This window comes from Pristiophorus japonicus, chromosome 25 (assembly GCF_044704955.1).
Source record: "Pristiophorus japonicus isolate sPriJap1 chromosome 25, sPriJap1.hap1, whole genome shotgun sequence".
In the NCBI taxonomy this organism is placed as follows: domain Eukaryota; kingdom Metazoa; phylum Chordata; class Chondrichthyes; family Pristiophoridae; genus Pristiophorus; species Pristiophorus japonicus.
The window spans coordinates 4,819,289-4,835,617 of record NC_092001.1 but is presented as its reverse complement, the minus strand read 5'-3'; positions in this window follow the sequence as shown (position 1 = coordinate 4,835,617).

The following is a 16,329-nucleotide window of genomic DNA, read 5'->3' as shown; positions in this document are numbered from 1 at the left end:
AGGTTGCTGCTATCGCTGTGGAGCATTTGGCATCACTTTAGAAGACAACATCAAAAAATATTTTCCATCTTTGGATGTAGAGAAGTAAGATTGGGTAAGAAATGTTTTTTCTCCAATTAGCACGTCAATTTTTGATTGTGCATTGCAAGAACAAAAAAAATTGACTTCGATTTCTAAAGACTGCGGTCTTAAAATGAAACATTCAGATATGTCTCTTAATGTTTTGTTGATTTATTTAAAGAAGAATGTACTGCAACTTCAAAATAAGTCTTGAGTATTCTGGTGCAGATTTAAACATCATATCTCTGCGAATTATGATTCTCAACTCTTATAAATATCAAATGCAAAAAACGGGAAAAACTTAGCGAACTTCAACACAAAATGAGAGTCGCCTTATCAGTTATACAAAATAGTGAAAAAACATCAGGCTCATATATCACATTAAAATCCTAATTAATCTATAATTAACGTGAGGACTATTTTATTACAGTTTATTATTTTTTAGTGTTACTTTCAGAATCAAAAATAATTAATAACTTAAAGATGTACTATGTTGTATATCCACAATTACTGTGGTTAATAAAATATCTTTTACTTTTTCTAAAAATTGCTTTTTTTTAAACAGTGTTCAACTTTTAATCTCTGGATGCCGTTCCGGGATCGGAGAGGCCGACAAAAGGCCAGTGAGACGGGGAGCGCAGCGAGTCGGCGAGAGACGGGAGTTTCGGGGATCGGACAGGCCGACAAAAAAGTGACTGAGACCGGGAGCGCAGCAAGTCGGCGAGAGGCGTGCTTGTGCAGCGACAGGGGGAAGGCAAAAAGAAGCAGAAAGAAATCGCAAGGTGACGTCACTTCCAAGGGTGTATGTGATTGGCTGGTGATTGGTGAGTAGATTTTCTTTTCTCTTCTGTATCAGGAAGTAACCTTTAGCATTGTTGTTGTCAGTTTAAGTTAGTATTAGGGTTAATTTATGGCAGGAGAGCTCGGACATGTGTTATTCTCCTTCTGTACTATATGGGAAATCAGGGACGCCTCCGGAGTCCCTGACGACTACGTGCGCAGGAAGTGTATCCGCCTTCAGCTCCTGACGGAAAGCATTGTGGAATGGGAGCTGAAGGTGGATTCACTCTGGAGCATCCACGATGCTGCGAATGACGTGAGTAGCACGTTTAGTGAAATGGTCTTACCTCAGACAGAGGGTCCACAGCCAGGTAGGGAATGGAAGACCAACAGGAAGAGCAGTGCAAAGAAGATCGTGCAGGGATCCCCAGAGGTCATCCCACTGCAAAACAGATACTCCGCTCTGAGTACTGTTGAAGGGGATGACTCCTCAGGGGGGAGCAGCAGCAGCCAAGTACATGGCAGCATTGCTGGCTCTGCTGCACAGGAGGGCTGAAAAACGTGTTGTTGGAGATCGAAAGTGAAAGGGGATTCAATTGTAAGTGGTCTAGATAGGCGTTTCTGCGGCCGCAACCGAGACTTCGGGATGGCATGTTGCCTCCCTGGTGCAAGGGTGAAGGATGCAGGACATTCTGAAAATCGAGAGTGAACAGCCAGTTGCCGTGGTGCACATTAGTACCAACGATATAGGAAAAATGTGATGAGGTCCTAAGAGACGAGTTCAAGGAGCGAGGACCTACATTAAAATTTCGGGTCTAAAAAGTAGTAATCTCGGGATTGCTACCAAGCCACGTGCTAGTCAGAGTAGGAAACGCAGGATAGCTCAAATGAATACGTGGCTTGAGCAGTGGTGCAGCAGGGAGGGATTCAAATTCCTGGGGCATTTGAACTGGTTCTGGGGGAGGTGGGACGAGTACAAACCGCTCGGTCTGCACCTAGGCAGGACTGGAACCAATGTCCTGGAACGTGTGTTTGCAAGTGCTGTTGAGGAGGAGTTCAACTAATATGGCAGGGAAATGGGATCGAATGCAGGGAGACAGAGGGAAACAAAATGGAGACAGAAGCAAAAGACAGAAAGGAGATGAGTAAAAGTGGAGGGCAGAGAAACCCAATGCAAAAAAGAAAAAGGGCCACTTTGCAGCAACATTCTAAATGGTTTAAGTGTGTTAAAAGGCAAGTCTGAAGGATCTGTGCTTCAATGCAAGGAGTATTCGGAATAAGGTGGACACATTAACTGTGCAGATAGCAGATAATTGATACGATGTGCTTGGCATAACGGATATATAGCTCCTGGGTGACCAAGGCTGGGAGCTCAACATCCAAGGGTATTCAACATTTAGGAAGGATAGACAGATAGGAAAATGAGGCGGAATGGCGTTGCTGGTTAAAGAGCAAATTAATGCAATTGTAAGGAAAGACATTAGCTTGAATGATGTGACATCGGTATGGGTGGAGCTACGGAATACCAAGGGGCAGAAAACGCTAGTGGGAGTTGTATACAGACCTACAAACAGTAGAAGTAATGTTGCGGAGGGCATCAAACAGGAAATTAGGGGTGCATGCAATACAGGTGCAGCAGTAATCATGGGTGACTTTCATATGCATATAGATTGGGAGAAACCAAACGGGAAACAATACGGTGGAGGAGGATTTCCTGGAGTGCGCAAGGGATGATTTTTTAGACCAATATGTCGAGGAAGCAACTAGGGTTGAGGCCATCTTCGACTGGGTGTTGTGTAATGAGAGAGGACTAATTAGCAATCTCGTTGTGCGAGGCCCCTTGGGAAAGAATGACCATAATATTGTGGAATTCTACATTAGGATGAAGAATGAAAGAAGTTGCATGTTCAGCCATGAACCCATTGAATGGCGGTGCAGGCTCGAAGTGCCGAATGGCCTAATCCTGCATCTATTTTCGATGTTTCTATGTTTCTAAGTTACTTCAAGTGTGCCGTCAAAAATTCTAGCATTCGAAAGTTTGCATCGAACACAAAAAGGTTGAGAGTCACTGCTGTAGATGAACAAAGGAACATCGGACTGCTTGTCCACTGATGCCTGAAAGTGTCAGGGAAGGTGGATAATATGGTTAAGAGTGCATATAAAATGCTTGCCTTATTGGCTGAGGCATAGAATATCAGAGCAGGGAAGTTATGTTTAAATTGTAAAATATATTGGTCAAGCCACAGGTGGAGTACTGTGTGCAGTTCTGGTCGCCTTATTATCGGGAGGACGTGATTGCACCAGAGAGGGTGCAGAGGAGATTAACTGGGATTCTGCCTGGATAGGAAAATCTTCGTTATGAGCACAGAATGAATGGGCTGTGTTTGTTCTCATTGGAGGTTCAGGAGAGACCTCATTGAAGTGCACAAAATACCGAGGGGCCTGGATATATTGGACAGCAAGGTCTATTCCCCTTGGCGGACGGTTTTTTTACGAGGTGGCATAGTTTTCATTTGGTTTGTGGAAGATTCAGATGAGTTTTGACGGTGGACTTCTTCACTTTGTTAACTCTGTCTGGAGGAATGGTGGATGCCAAAACCCTCACCACATTTGACTGATGGTTGGATGGCACTAAAAGTGCATTAACGTGAAGGGTTACGGACCTCGAACTAGTAATTGGGAATAGATTGGATAATGTCTTGTTGGCTTGTGTGGATATGTTGGTAAGTACTGCTGGGAATCGTATATGACAAGGGTGATCTCCTGGACTTGTTTGAATCGCCTGGATGGGTCGGAGAGCAATTTGCCCATTTTCCCCCCCAAATTGGCCTGGAATTATTGTGGCTTTTGCCTCTCCCAGGAAATCACATGGCTGCGGATGGAGTGGAGTGGAGACGGTTTCAGTGTAAGGGGACGTCGCAGTTGTGTGGGGCAGACTGGTTGGGCTGGGTGTTCTTTTGCATTCCTCCATTGTTCATTGTTCACAGGTGTATATGTAATATTTAAGGCTGCTGACCGAGGGACGTGCGGCACTTTATCGGCTGGCGTGGACAAGATAGGCCGAAATGGCCTCCTGCAATGTAAATGTCCATGTTTCATCAATGGTTCTAACAGGTTCGAGGGACTTAATGGACTTCTACACTTCCTGTAGAACAGGCTCAAGAATCTGAATGGTCTGAACTGCCTTCTCCTATTTCTGTGCAACAGGTTCGTGGGTCTACAGTGCCTCCTCCTCATCTGTGCAACAGATATGGGCGGCCGAATGGACTTCTACCATTCTTTTAAAACAAGTTCAAGGAGCTGAATGGGTTCATGACGGACATTGCAACGGCACGAGGAATGAATCGCCACCTCCTATCCCTAACAGACTCGATGGCTTGCTACTGTACCTGTGTAGCAGACTCAGGGCGCTAAGAGAACTCAGAGAAAAGTCGGGTCGTATTTGCAGCCAATAAAGCGTTGCTCGCTCGGCCATTTCTCAGGGTAGTTGAGAGGCATCCACGTTGCTGTGGTTCTGGTGTCACATATTGGCCGAGACTTGTATAGTCGCAGATTTACTTCCATAAAGGAGACGAGTGAACTAAATGTGTCTGTTACGCAATTGTCACCATCACTGTTACTGTTACAATTCCACATTATTTAATTGCATTTAAAATCCTCTACTCTCATGGTGGGGTCTGATTTCATCTGTCTGGAATACTGACCAGTGACACAATCATCATACTATTGTTGACCTCCGATTGTGCAATGTGCCCAACGGGCTGAAAGAATCCTTCTGTTTTTGTGCAAAAGGTTGAGGGACGGAATGGAAGCACACTGTTCAGGTGACGTTACCATCATGCTACTATTATTGGTTTCCGCCTGGGTTATGTGCTCGATGGAATGAATGACCTCTGCTGCTCCTGTGAAACCGGTTGAAGGAAGGAATGGCATTCCACTGCTCCGAAGTAACAGGCTCGAGCTGTTGATTAGCCTCCAACTCTTCCTGTATAACACGTTTGTACTTCGGCAATGCCTCGTCTTCTTCGTTTGCAGCAGGTTCGAGGGGCAAAATGAACTTCTACCCATCTTATAGAACAGGCTGCAAGTAACTGAATGGCTTCCTCCTGTCCTTTGCAACTCGCCTGTGGGGGTAATGAACTCCTCCAGTCACTGTTTAACTGGCTCGATGGCCTGCTGCTGCTGCCATGTAACAGACCAAGGGCGCAAAGAAAACTCAGAGGGAAAATGGATGTGATTGTCGCCACTTGTGTAACAAGAAGTGGAGGGGCCGCAGTTTCACTCTCTGAAGCAACATTCACTGTGTGGCTCAGGAAACAACACATCCAGACCCAAAATCCGACTCTGGTGGGATTCAAACCCACAGGGTTTGGATTCTGTTGATTAGAATTCCAATGCGCTATCCATTGCACCACGGAGCCAACGAGTACAGTGTCCATACAAAAGACAAATATTTTTGATGCTGGACGTCTGAACTAAAAACAGAAACATCTGGAAACACTCAGCAGAGAAGGCAGTACCTGCGGAGAGAGAAACAATATTAACGTTTCATGTCGATGAACTTCCATTGCAACTAGATCATTTTGTTTCTGTTAAAAAACGATGCTCTGTCAGTTCCCAATCATTCTGTGTCTGTTTGAAACGGTTGTGTTGTCAGAGGCTCATTGATATTTACAGCACGAAAGGAGGTCATTTCAGCTCATCATGTCAATGCGGTTCGATAAAGAGCTATCCAGCCAGTACCAATTCACAGCTCTTGGTATCTCGCCCTGGAGATTATGGCGCTTCAAGTGCACATGCAAGTACTTTTTAAATGTGATGATGGCTTCTGCTTCTATCAATCTTTCATTCAGTGATTTCCAGCCCACCACCACACTCTGGGTGAAAAGATTTCCCCTCAAATCCCTCCACACTCATACCAATTACTTTACATTACTGATCCATGATTGTTGACTATTGTGCTAAGGGAAATGGATCCGTACTATTCACTCTGGGCCAATCATTATGTTATACACTTCAGTACGGTACCCACTCAGCCTCCTCTGTTCCAAAGAAAACAAGCCCAGACTATTTTGTTTTTCCTCATAGCTAAATTCTCCAGTCCAGGCAACATTCCCGCAATTCGACATTGTATCCTCATGAGTGCCATCAGATCGTTCCTGCAATTCGGTGACCAGAACGGCACGGAGCACTCTAGTTGTGGGCTAACTACTGTGTCGTGCAGTTGAAGCAAAACGTCCGCGCTCTTGTGATCGAGGTTAAGCTAATAAGGGCAAGCATTATGTATTTCTTCTTACCCACCTTATCTATCTGGCCTGCTACCGTCAGGGATCTGCGGACATGCATTCCAAGATCCCTTTGCTCCACGACACTTCTCAGTGTCCTAACATTTAATGTGTATTCTCTTGCCTTATTCGCCCTCCCAAAATGTATTACCGCACACCTCTCTGGTTTGAATTCCATTAGCCACTCTCCTGCCAATCTGAACAGTTCATTGATATCGTCGTGCAGTCTACAGCTTTCTTCCATAATAACAACAATACCAGTTTGACCAAGCTTTTAGACACTGCCCTAATTTCTACTTATGCGTCTCGGTGTCAAATTGTTATTGCATTATACTCCTGTGAAACGCGCTGGTACGTTTCACTACATTAAAGGCGCTATATAAATAAAAGTTGATGTTGACGTTTAAAGGGGTGTCACATTATGTTATATAGAGTCTGCACCACATAAAGACTCAATTTACCTCAACAGGGTTGCACAACTTAATGCTGCACGAGTGCCCTCCTGCCCTCCTTCACATCATCCTTTCAGCATGTCCTTCTAACCCAGTGTCACACATTTGCTTAAGTAGCTCCCTCATAAATTCATCTGTGCAAGTCGCCTCAGCTACGACTCGTGGAAGCATCTTCCACATTCTCACCACTCATTTGCAAAGAAGTCACTCTTGAAATGCCTGCTGAATTTATCGATGACTAACTTATATTTGTGAGCACAAGTGCTGAACTCGCGTACAGGAGAACATATTTTCTCTACGTCGATATCTGCCTTGTCTTTTGTCAAGAAAAGCAACCAATCTCTTCAGTTTGTCCTGACTAGAAAATCCTTCCAGTTCTGGCCGAATAGCTTCATTCTGTGCGGTGATATTCGATAATTCTCCGATTTAATCTTCACATCGACTGTGAGATACGACATGGCAAGCATGCAGGGCAATTGTCTGATATTTTGCTCCGACCATTGGAATGTTAACTCAGTTCGGTTGTGAAGCTGCGATGGTTGAGTGGTTAAGGCGTTGATATTTGAAACCAATGGCTATTCCCTGCATAGGTTAGAACCTTACTCGCAGCAATTCTAGAGCAACATTGTTTTAATTTAATCGGCTCCTGTGGATATCACTGGCACAGAATATGATCACAATTCCCCCACTGCCCTTCATTCCACTAATTGATGTGAAGCTGTTGTTCGAAAATGGAAACAATAATCATTTATCGGCATTATTTTGTAATTGTTAGTTTGTTGGAATCTATTTGCAAAGATCAGTGAGAAAAAAACTCAGGAAACAACATGAAAAAAATGCCTTTCAACAAAAAGCCCTGCAATGGTTGGATGGAAATCGGCTTCAGCTGTTGAGTGTGAACGTGGTTTGGTTTAAAAATGTTGAACAAGAATTGACAAGACGATCACAGTGGGACTGGAACATGTAATCTTATACTCAGAAAACAGACGCCACAGAATAGCGTCTGTACAGAGTAGACTAATGGAGCGTATGAGGGATTACACACCGGAATTGTATTTATTAAAGTTTAATGCTGTACATTGCAAACAATTCAGCGGCATTGAGTTATTCACTGATTGATATACGAGAAGTCAAAAGTCCCGGAAGATATGGAATTGTTCATTAAATGCTGGAAACACTCCGCAGGTCCATGAGCTCTCAGCAGATATAAGGTTTTGCACTATTGCAGATCCCGTGTGAGTTTCGTTCCTAAATGTTTAAGCTGCACTAAAATACCTCCATCTCACCACCAAAAATAAAATAAATGGGCAGTAAAGGGATGTAACCCGCGACATTGACGTTATTAGCACCATATTCTAATCAATTGAGATAACCGGTCTAATTAAAATGAACCTTTTTCAGACGCTGTAAAAGAAAACAAACGAGCATTTCCGCTGCGACTATCACCCCTCAGGACTTCCGAAAGACGTTCAGAGACAATCAATACTTTTAAAGTGTGGTCACTGTTTTAATGTAGCTCGTCTAACCCCGCCCCCCAAACCCAAAATATTTTAAATGTACTCCCCATGTTCTTTACCACTCTGCCAAAGGAAACTGGTCCTTCCAATCCGCTCTATCTCGGTCCCTCAAAATTTTATACACCTCAGCATGGTCCCCCCTCAGCCTCCTCTGCTCCAAAGAAAACAGACCCAGCATTTCCAATCTTTCCTCGAACAAAAATTCTACAATCAAGAAAACATTTTTGTATTCTCCTATGCACCCTTTCCAGTGCAATGACATCTTTCCAGAAATGTGGTGACCATAACTGCACACAGAATCAAGCTGCGGCAAACCAGTGTGTTGTACATTTGAAGTATGATGTCCTTGCTTTATAGTCAATGCCTCGGCAAAAATAAAAGGAATTATTCCACATGCATTCTGGAGCAACGTAGCTACATGGCCTGCTACCTTCAAGGACCTGTGGGCATCCACTCCATGGCCCCTTCGTTCCTGTACACGTTTCAGTTAACTGCCATCTTATGTTTTTTCTCTTGTGTTGTTAGACCTCCCCAAAATCATTAGCTCACAATTATCCAAATTGAATTGGATGTGCCACCCTTCTGCCCACATGACCAGTACATTGAAATTTTCCTGAAGTTTGAAGCTTTTGCTTCATTATCTACTGCAGAGAAATTGGTAATTTGTCCCAAACAATCCATGCTGGCATTCATGCATCACTTCATCCTCGTGGCGCACCACTAAACACATTCTGCCACTGTGAATACCGTTTACGTGGCTCCAATCGCTTGAGAAATATCACCAACGCTGATTTTGCAAGATCCTGCAAATCGCCTGGAAGGAAAAATGCACCAATATTACGGTCCTCGATCAGTCCAACATGCCCAGCATCGAAGCACTGACCACACTCCACCTGCTGTGTTTGGCGTTCCACATTGTTCACATGTCTGAAAAAGACATTCAAACCAAGCTCTCTACTCGGAACTCCTTCACAGCAAGCAAGCAGCAGATGTGCAGAGGAAACGTTCCAAGGGCAACCTCAAAGACTCCTCGATAAAATGCAATATCCCCACCGACACTTGGGAGTCCCTGGTCAAAGTCCGTAAGTGGCAGAAAGGCATCAGGGAGGGCGCTGAGCACCTCGAGTCTCATGGCCGGGAGCATGTCGCAAGCAAGCGCAGGAAGTGGACGTTGCGTGCGGCAATCCAGTCACCCCATGCAATCTTCCCTTCAATGATTCTGTGTCCAACTTGAGACAGAGACAGTAATTCCCATCATGGACTGTTCAATCACCTAAAAACTCACATTTAGAGTGTTAGCTCAAAGTTCCTGCTTACATGGTTTTTAGACAGTAGAGAAAGGGGGATCAAACCTAGAAAAGGGGATAGGTTGCAGTATTTATTTAAAAAAAACAATTGCAGCTGTGAGCAGAGAAAATGTTTTTGATGGATCATCAAGTCAAGCTATAAGGGTTGAATTGAATACCATAAAATGAGCAATCGCACTGCTGGGAGTGAATTATGGACCATTTGAGGGAGACAGATGAGCAAATATGTAGGCACAATTAAAGGGCAGTAATCGAATGCGATTTCAACTATACTAAAATAAACAGGGATAGAATTATTGTGAAATGTGTAGAGGGTGCAGAGGTCTTAAAATGCATTCAGGAGATCATTTGCAGCCACTATGTACCAAGCCAAACAAGGTACGGGGCGGTTCTGAATTAGTTTTAGCGAATTAAGCTGACCAGACGGAAGAGGTATCAGTGGGAGAGCATTTTAATGGGACTGAAGATAATTCAGTTAGATTTAGTGTCGTTTTGCAAAATAAAAATGTTAGACGAGGATTAAAAATTCTCAGTTGGGGAAAAGCCAAATTTGTTTGGCAGGGATAGGATTTAGCTAATGTCTACTAGGAAACAGCTACTCGAAGGCAACACTGTGTCAGAGCATTTGGAGGCATTCAAGGAGCAGCTCCTCAGGATTTCGAGCAAGTATGTTCAATTAACGGTAAAGGTTGGGAGTAACAAATCCAGAGCCCCCTTGATGTCAGCGGGATTACAGGTTGGAATAAAAAACAAATTTGGGGATTATGCCATCGCGAGGGTTCAATGCTTCAGAATGTCTAGAGGAGTATAGAACGTTCAAAGTTGAAATTAAAAAGCAAAATCATGAACACAAAGAGATATATTGAAAGTGAAGAGACACATTTTACCAAGTAAAATCACCGAAAAACGAAATATATATATAAATACATTTAGAGCAAGAGGATATCTACAGAGATAGAAGCCTCATTAGAGACCATAAATGACATCTGCGTGTGCAAGTGGAATATATGGGTCTGGTTCTTAATGAATACTTTGCATCTGTTGAACAAAACGAGAAGGGCGATGCAGACGTTGCAATCATCGTGTGTGAAATAATAAATGAAACATCATAGTAAGAGAGGCAGTGTTAATGGGTGTCACAGCTTTGAATGTGGATAAATGCACAGCACCTCGTGAAAGGTAGACAGACAGTTAATCGAAGCAAAAGAGTAAAAAACAGAATGTCTGACCATCATAATACTTTCTGGCTTTAGGTATGGTGCCAGAGGACTGGAGGACATCTAATCTCGTTTCTATGTCTAAAAGGGAGAAGAGGATAGATGAACAATTAAGACCAGAGATCCTAACCTCGCTTGTCAGAAAATTATTGGAAAACATTCAGAGGAACAGGATACATATTTATTTAAAATGTCACAGATTGATCAAGGGCGATCGGCATGAATGTGTAAAGGGAAGGCCGTGATTGACTAAATTGATTACATTTTCTGACAAGGATTGTCGATGAGAATAGTGCATTTGATGTAGTGTTTCTGGATTTTAGCAAGGCATTTGACAAGGTCCCATGTGGCAGACTGCTCACGAAAGTAAAAAGCTTGGGATCCAAACCAAAGTGGCAAGTTGGATTCAATAGTTTCTCCAAGGCGGGTAGCAAAGGGTAAAGTGTGTTTTGGCCACTGGAAGGCTGTTCAAGCGTTTCTCTGCAGTGTTCAGAAGGAGGTTGCTTGCTTTTTGTGGTATGTATCATTAACTTTGACCTGAATAATAGGGGGTATGATTAAAGGTTTGTAAGTGATAAAAAAAAATGGCTGTGTGGTGGATAATGAAGAAGAAAGTTATTCAATGCAGGAAGTGATCAATGAACTGTCCAGCTGGATGGAATTTTGGTAATAAAATTCTAAACGGAGCAGTGTGAGGAATGCATTTGGGAATGGCTAACAAGGCAAAGGAATTCACATTAAATGGTAGGACACTGAGAACTGAACAGGAACATAGAGGACTTTCAATGCATTTCCGCAGTTCCCTGCATGTCACAGCCCAGGTGATCAACAAACAGGACGCATAGCGTTACAGTATTTGGAAGATGTTAAGAGGGGATTTGAGAAGCAATTTATTCATGCAGATGGTGTTGGCGTGTAGGTGTGGCGAAGGTCTGGAACGCACTGCATGAAAGCTAATCACATGTATAAAGTAAAATGATGTTTATGTGAAGTGCCATACACTACAGGGCTACGGACCAAGAGGTGGGAAGTGAGATGAGGCTGTTTGTTGCTCATTAGCCGGGCATGCACGATGGACAGAAATGGCCACCGTCTGTGCTGCAAATATGTTTATTCCATGATTCCATGAATAGCAAAATTGGATGGGAAACAGGTTCTTGAAAAAAAATCAGTTCAAAGGCAGTGGGAGGCATTCAAGTGGGAGATACAATGATTTCAGGGTAAACATGGTCCGACGATGAAGAAGGGTAGCTGTACCAAATCTAGAGCCCCCTGGATAACAAGATCCATACAGTACAATGTAAGACAAAGAAAAGAAGCTTATATTACACATCGAGAACCCAATACGGCAAAAATACTACTGCAAAAATAAAAGATAATTTGGAAAGAAAAGAGATAGTATGAAAACATACTGGCACGTCGATTAAAAAAAACCAAAGATGTTTCTTAATTACTTAAAGAACAAGAGGACAACTAAGGGCATAAAAGGGGCATTTAGAGACAAAAATGATAACCAATGTGTCGAGGTGGAGTATGTGGGTAAGGGTACATGATGACTACTTTGCAGCCGTTTTTATAAAGGAGGACGACGATGCCGACGTTAAATTTGGGTTGAATAAACATTGTAAGGGAGCAATGATTAAGGGCGTTGGCATCTTCCAATGTAAATACATCTCCAGAACGGGATGAAATATATCATCGGTTATTAAGAGAAGCAATTGAGGAAATTGCCAAGGCTCTGACCATCATTTCAGAATCCTACTTGGCTGCAGGAGAGGTACCAAAGCATTGGATAACAGCTAACATAGTAACATTATTTAAAAATGTAGGAAGTGAAACACTGAGTAATTAAAGGCTAGTTAGTTTAATCCCGGTGATGGGCAAATTATTGGAATCTACTCTGAGGGCCAGTATATACCTTCATTTCGATGGACACATATTAATCAAAGCCAGTCAACATCGGTCTGTTCAGGGAACGTCGTGTCTGACTTAATTAATTGAATTTTTGAGAATGTAACATCATGGTTCGAACTCGGCAGTGCAGTTGAAATAATCCACATGGATTTTAACAAGACTTTTGACAAGGTTTCACATGACAGGCTGTTGAATAATTAAAAGTCCATGGAATCTAAGGGAGAGTTACAAATTGGATCCAATATTGACTCAGTTGCAGAAAACAAATTTTTGATATAAATTTTTGCGAATGAAAGCTCTTTCCAATGGGGCCATAGCCCCAGTGCAAAGTGTCTTGTTTTCTGTAGTTTACTTTAATGATTTAGATTGAAATGTAGTATGCATGATTCGCAAGTTTGCAAATGATACAGAAATTGTCTGTGTTTCACATTGAGGAGTAAAGTTTAGACTGCAGTAAAATATCGATTGACCAGTCAGTTGGATAGAAAAGAGGAAAATGGAAATCAATCCACAGAAGTGTGAGCTAATGCAATTGGGGAGGTGCAACAAGGCAAGAGAATACACAAACATAGGAAGATATTGAAATGTGTGGAGGAATAGAGGGAAGTTGGAGGGCAGTACGATTATGTCGTTAAAAAGGCATATAGAATCCTTTAATTTATCAGCTGATGCATAGAATATAAGAGCAGGGAATTTATGCTAGAACCACAAAAAAACTATAAGGCCACAGCAAGTTTACTGCTGCAGTTTTGGTCACAATATTGCAGGAGATATGTTATTGTACTGGAGAGGCACAGAGGACATAACAAGAATGTTGCCAGGACTGGGAATGTTTAGCTGTTACGAAAGATTGGATGGATTGGGTTTGCTTTGTTTCGAACTGAGGAGGCTGAGGGAAGATTGCATTGTGTTGAACGAAATTAGATTCAATGCAAAGAAAGCACGTTAGAACATGGATCTGCCTTAGCAGACGGGTCAAAAACCAGGCACATCGGTGTCAAGTAGTCGGTAGAATATTTAGAAGGGAAATAAGGTGAAAAAAATCATCCAGTGGATGCTGGGTGAATGTAACTCATTCCCTGAATGGGTGGTAGAGGCAGAAACCATCACCACTATTTATAAAGTACTTGGATGTTCACTTAAGAACCGTGACCAAGAGGACTAAAAACTCGTGCTGGACTTGGGATTAGGTTTGTTAGCTATTTGTCAGCGGCAAAGACACAATTGAACCAATGGCTTCCCTCACTGTCGTAATATTTCTACTATTCGTAGAGGACGGAGAGGTGGAGATTTTTCGGAAGGGAATTCCAGAGCTAAGGGCCCAGGCAGCTGAAAGTGCGGCCGCCAATGGTTGAGGGATTGTAATCAGGGATTCTTGAGCGCACAGGAATAGGGGAGTGCAGATTGGTCAGGTGGTTGTGGAGCAGGAGGAGATTACAGATAGAGCGAGTGGGAGGACATGGAGCAATGAGAAAGCAAAGATGAGATTTTTAAATTTTTGATTTGCTGAACCAATATCGGTCAGCGTGCACAGTGGCGATAGGGGAACGGGGCTTGGTGACAGTTCGAGTACAGGCAGTTTATGTTTGGATGATCACAAGCTTACACAGTGTAGAACATGGGAGGCCAGCCAGGAGTGCATTGGAATACTCCATTCTAGAAGTAACAAAGGCGAGAATAAGAATTTCAGCAGCAGTTGCACTGAGACAGGTGTGGAGGCGGGCGATATTATCGACGTGGGACACTCTACAGCTCAGGGTTAAGAGGTTGGCAGTGAGCGAGGAAGTATTTGGTTAAATACAGTCAGCGGTTTAGTTTAATGCAGTATAACCTATTGGACTTAGGAGGATTTGGGGGCTGTTCAAGAGTCAAAGAAATTCCCGAGGGCAGCAGAAATGTTGGCGAGGAGGAAGCGCACTGAATTGAGATTGACTTCATAACTTCTCGTATTTCAATCAGTGAATGGTTGGCAGACGTCCATTGGTTTCGATTGCAAAGGATGTTCACAGCTTTGGTTTCCTAATCTCAGCAAGGATATCCTTGCCACAGACGGAGTGCAAGGAAGCTTCACCAGACTGATTTCTGGGATTTTGAGATTGTTAAATGAAAAGAGATTGAGTGGACTGGGATTATATTCGCTCGAGTTTGTAAGAATGAGAGGTGAACTCATTGAAATATAAAACAAAATTACAGGGCTTGTCAGTGTAAATTCAGGGAGGACGTTTCCTCTGGCTGAGGAGTCGAGAACCAGGGGTCACTGTCTCAGAATAAAGGAACTGCAATTTAGGACTGAGATGAGGAGAAATACCTTCACTCAGGTGGTGAATATTTGGAATTCTCTATCCCAGAGGGCTGTGGACGTTCAGTCATTCAGTATATTCATGACAGCTATCTATAGAATTAGAAATATAGAAACATAGAAACTTACAGCGCAGAAGGAGCACATTTCTTCCCATCGTGTCCGTGACGATAGACAAAGAGCCTCACGTCCCTTGGTCAGAAGTCCAAATGGTTACATGTAAAACAGTGAACAATGATGGAAAGGCAGAGCATCCAACGCAACCATTCCGCTCCACACAAGCGCGATACCACTTAAACTGAAACATTCTACACTCCCCCCCAACCGGAGCCATTTGAATGGGAGTGGCAAAAATCAGGTAAAATCCAGGTCAATTTCGGGAGAAAGAATCTCGGAAAATTCCTCTCCGACCTATCCAACAATCGAAACTAGTCCAGGTGATCATCCTGTATGTATACGATTCTCTGCAGTACTTATCATTATTTCTGCGCCGTAAAACAAAAGAGTATCCAGTCTAATCCCCATTACCAGCTCTAAGAACGTAACCCTGCAGTTTACGGCATTTTAAGTGCAATGCGACCATCTCTTAAAAATGGTGAGCGTGTCTGCATCTAACTCTCTTCCAGGCAGCGAGTTCCAGATCCCCACAACCCTATGCGTAAATTAGCACCCCACACCCCTTCAACTCCACTCTAAACCTTCCAACAACCATAAAAAATGATGCTCCCACATAATTGACCCCTGCACCAATGGAAATTGGCCCTTACTTTCCACTATGTCCGGGCCCCTCAACTTTCTGTACACTTCAATGAGGTCTCCTCTCAAATTCCTCTGATCGCATGAGAATAAACCCAGCCTATCAAATCTGCCCTCATAATTAAGATTCTCCATTCAAGGCAGCATTCTGGTAAATTTCATCTGCACATTCTCGAGTGAATTCACATCCTTCCTATAATAAGGCGACCGGAACTTCAGTCAGTACTCAAGCTGTTGCCTAACCAAAGTATTATACAATTTAAGCAATGCGTGGAGTGTTCGGAATAAGGTGGACGAATTAACTGTGCAGATAGCAGTTCACGGATATGATGTAATATGCATTACGGAGATATGGTTCCTGGGTGACAAAGGCTGTTAACTCAATATCCAGGGTTATTCAACATTTAGGAAGGATAGACAGGAAGGGTAAGACAGAAAAAATGGAGGTGAGGTGGCATTGCTGGTTCAAGAGGAAATTAATGCAATAGTAGGGAAGGACATTTGCTTGGAAAATATGGAATTCGTATGGCTGGAGCTACAGAATAACAAAAGGCAGAAAACACTAGTGGGAGTTGTGTTCAGACCACCAAAGAGTAGTAATGACGTTGGGGATAGCATCAAGCAACAAAATAAGGATGCGTGGTATAAAGGTATAACAGTTATCATAGGCGACTTTAATCTAAATATTTAATGGGCTAACGAAAATAGTAGCAATGCGGTGGAGGAGGATTTCCTGGAGAGT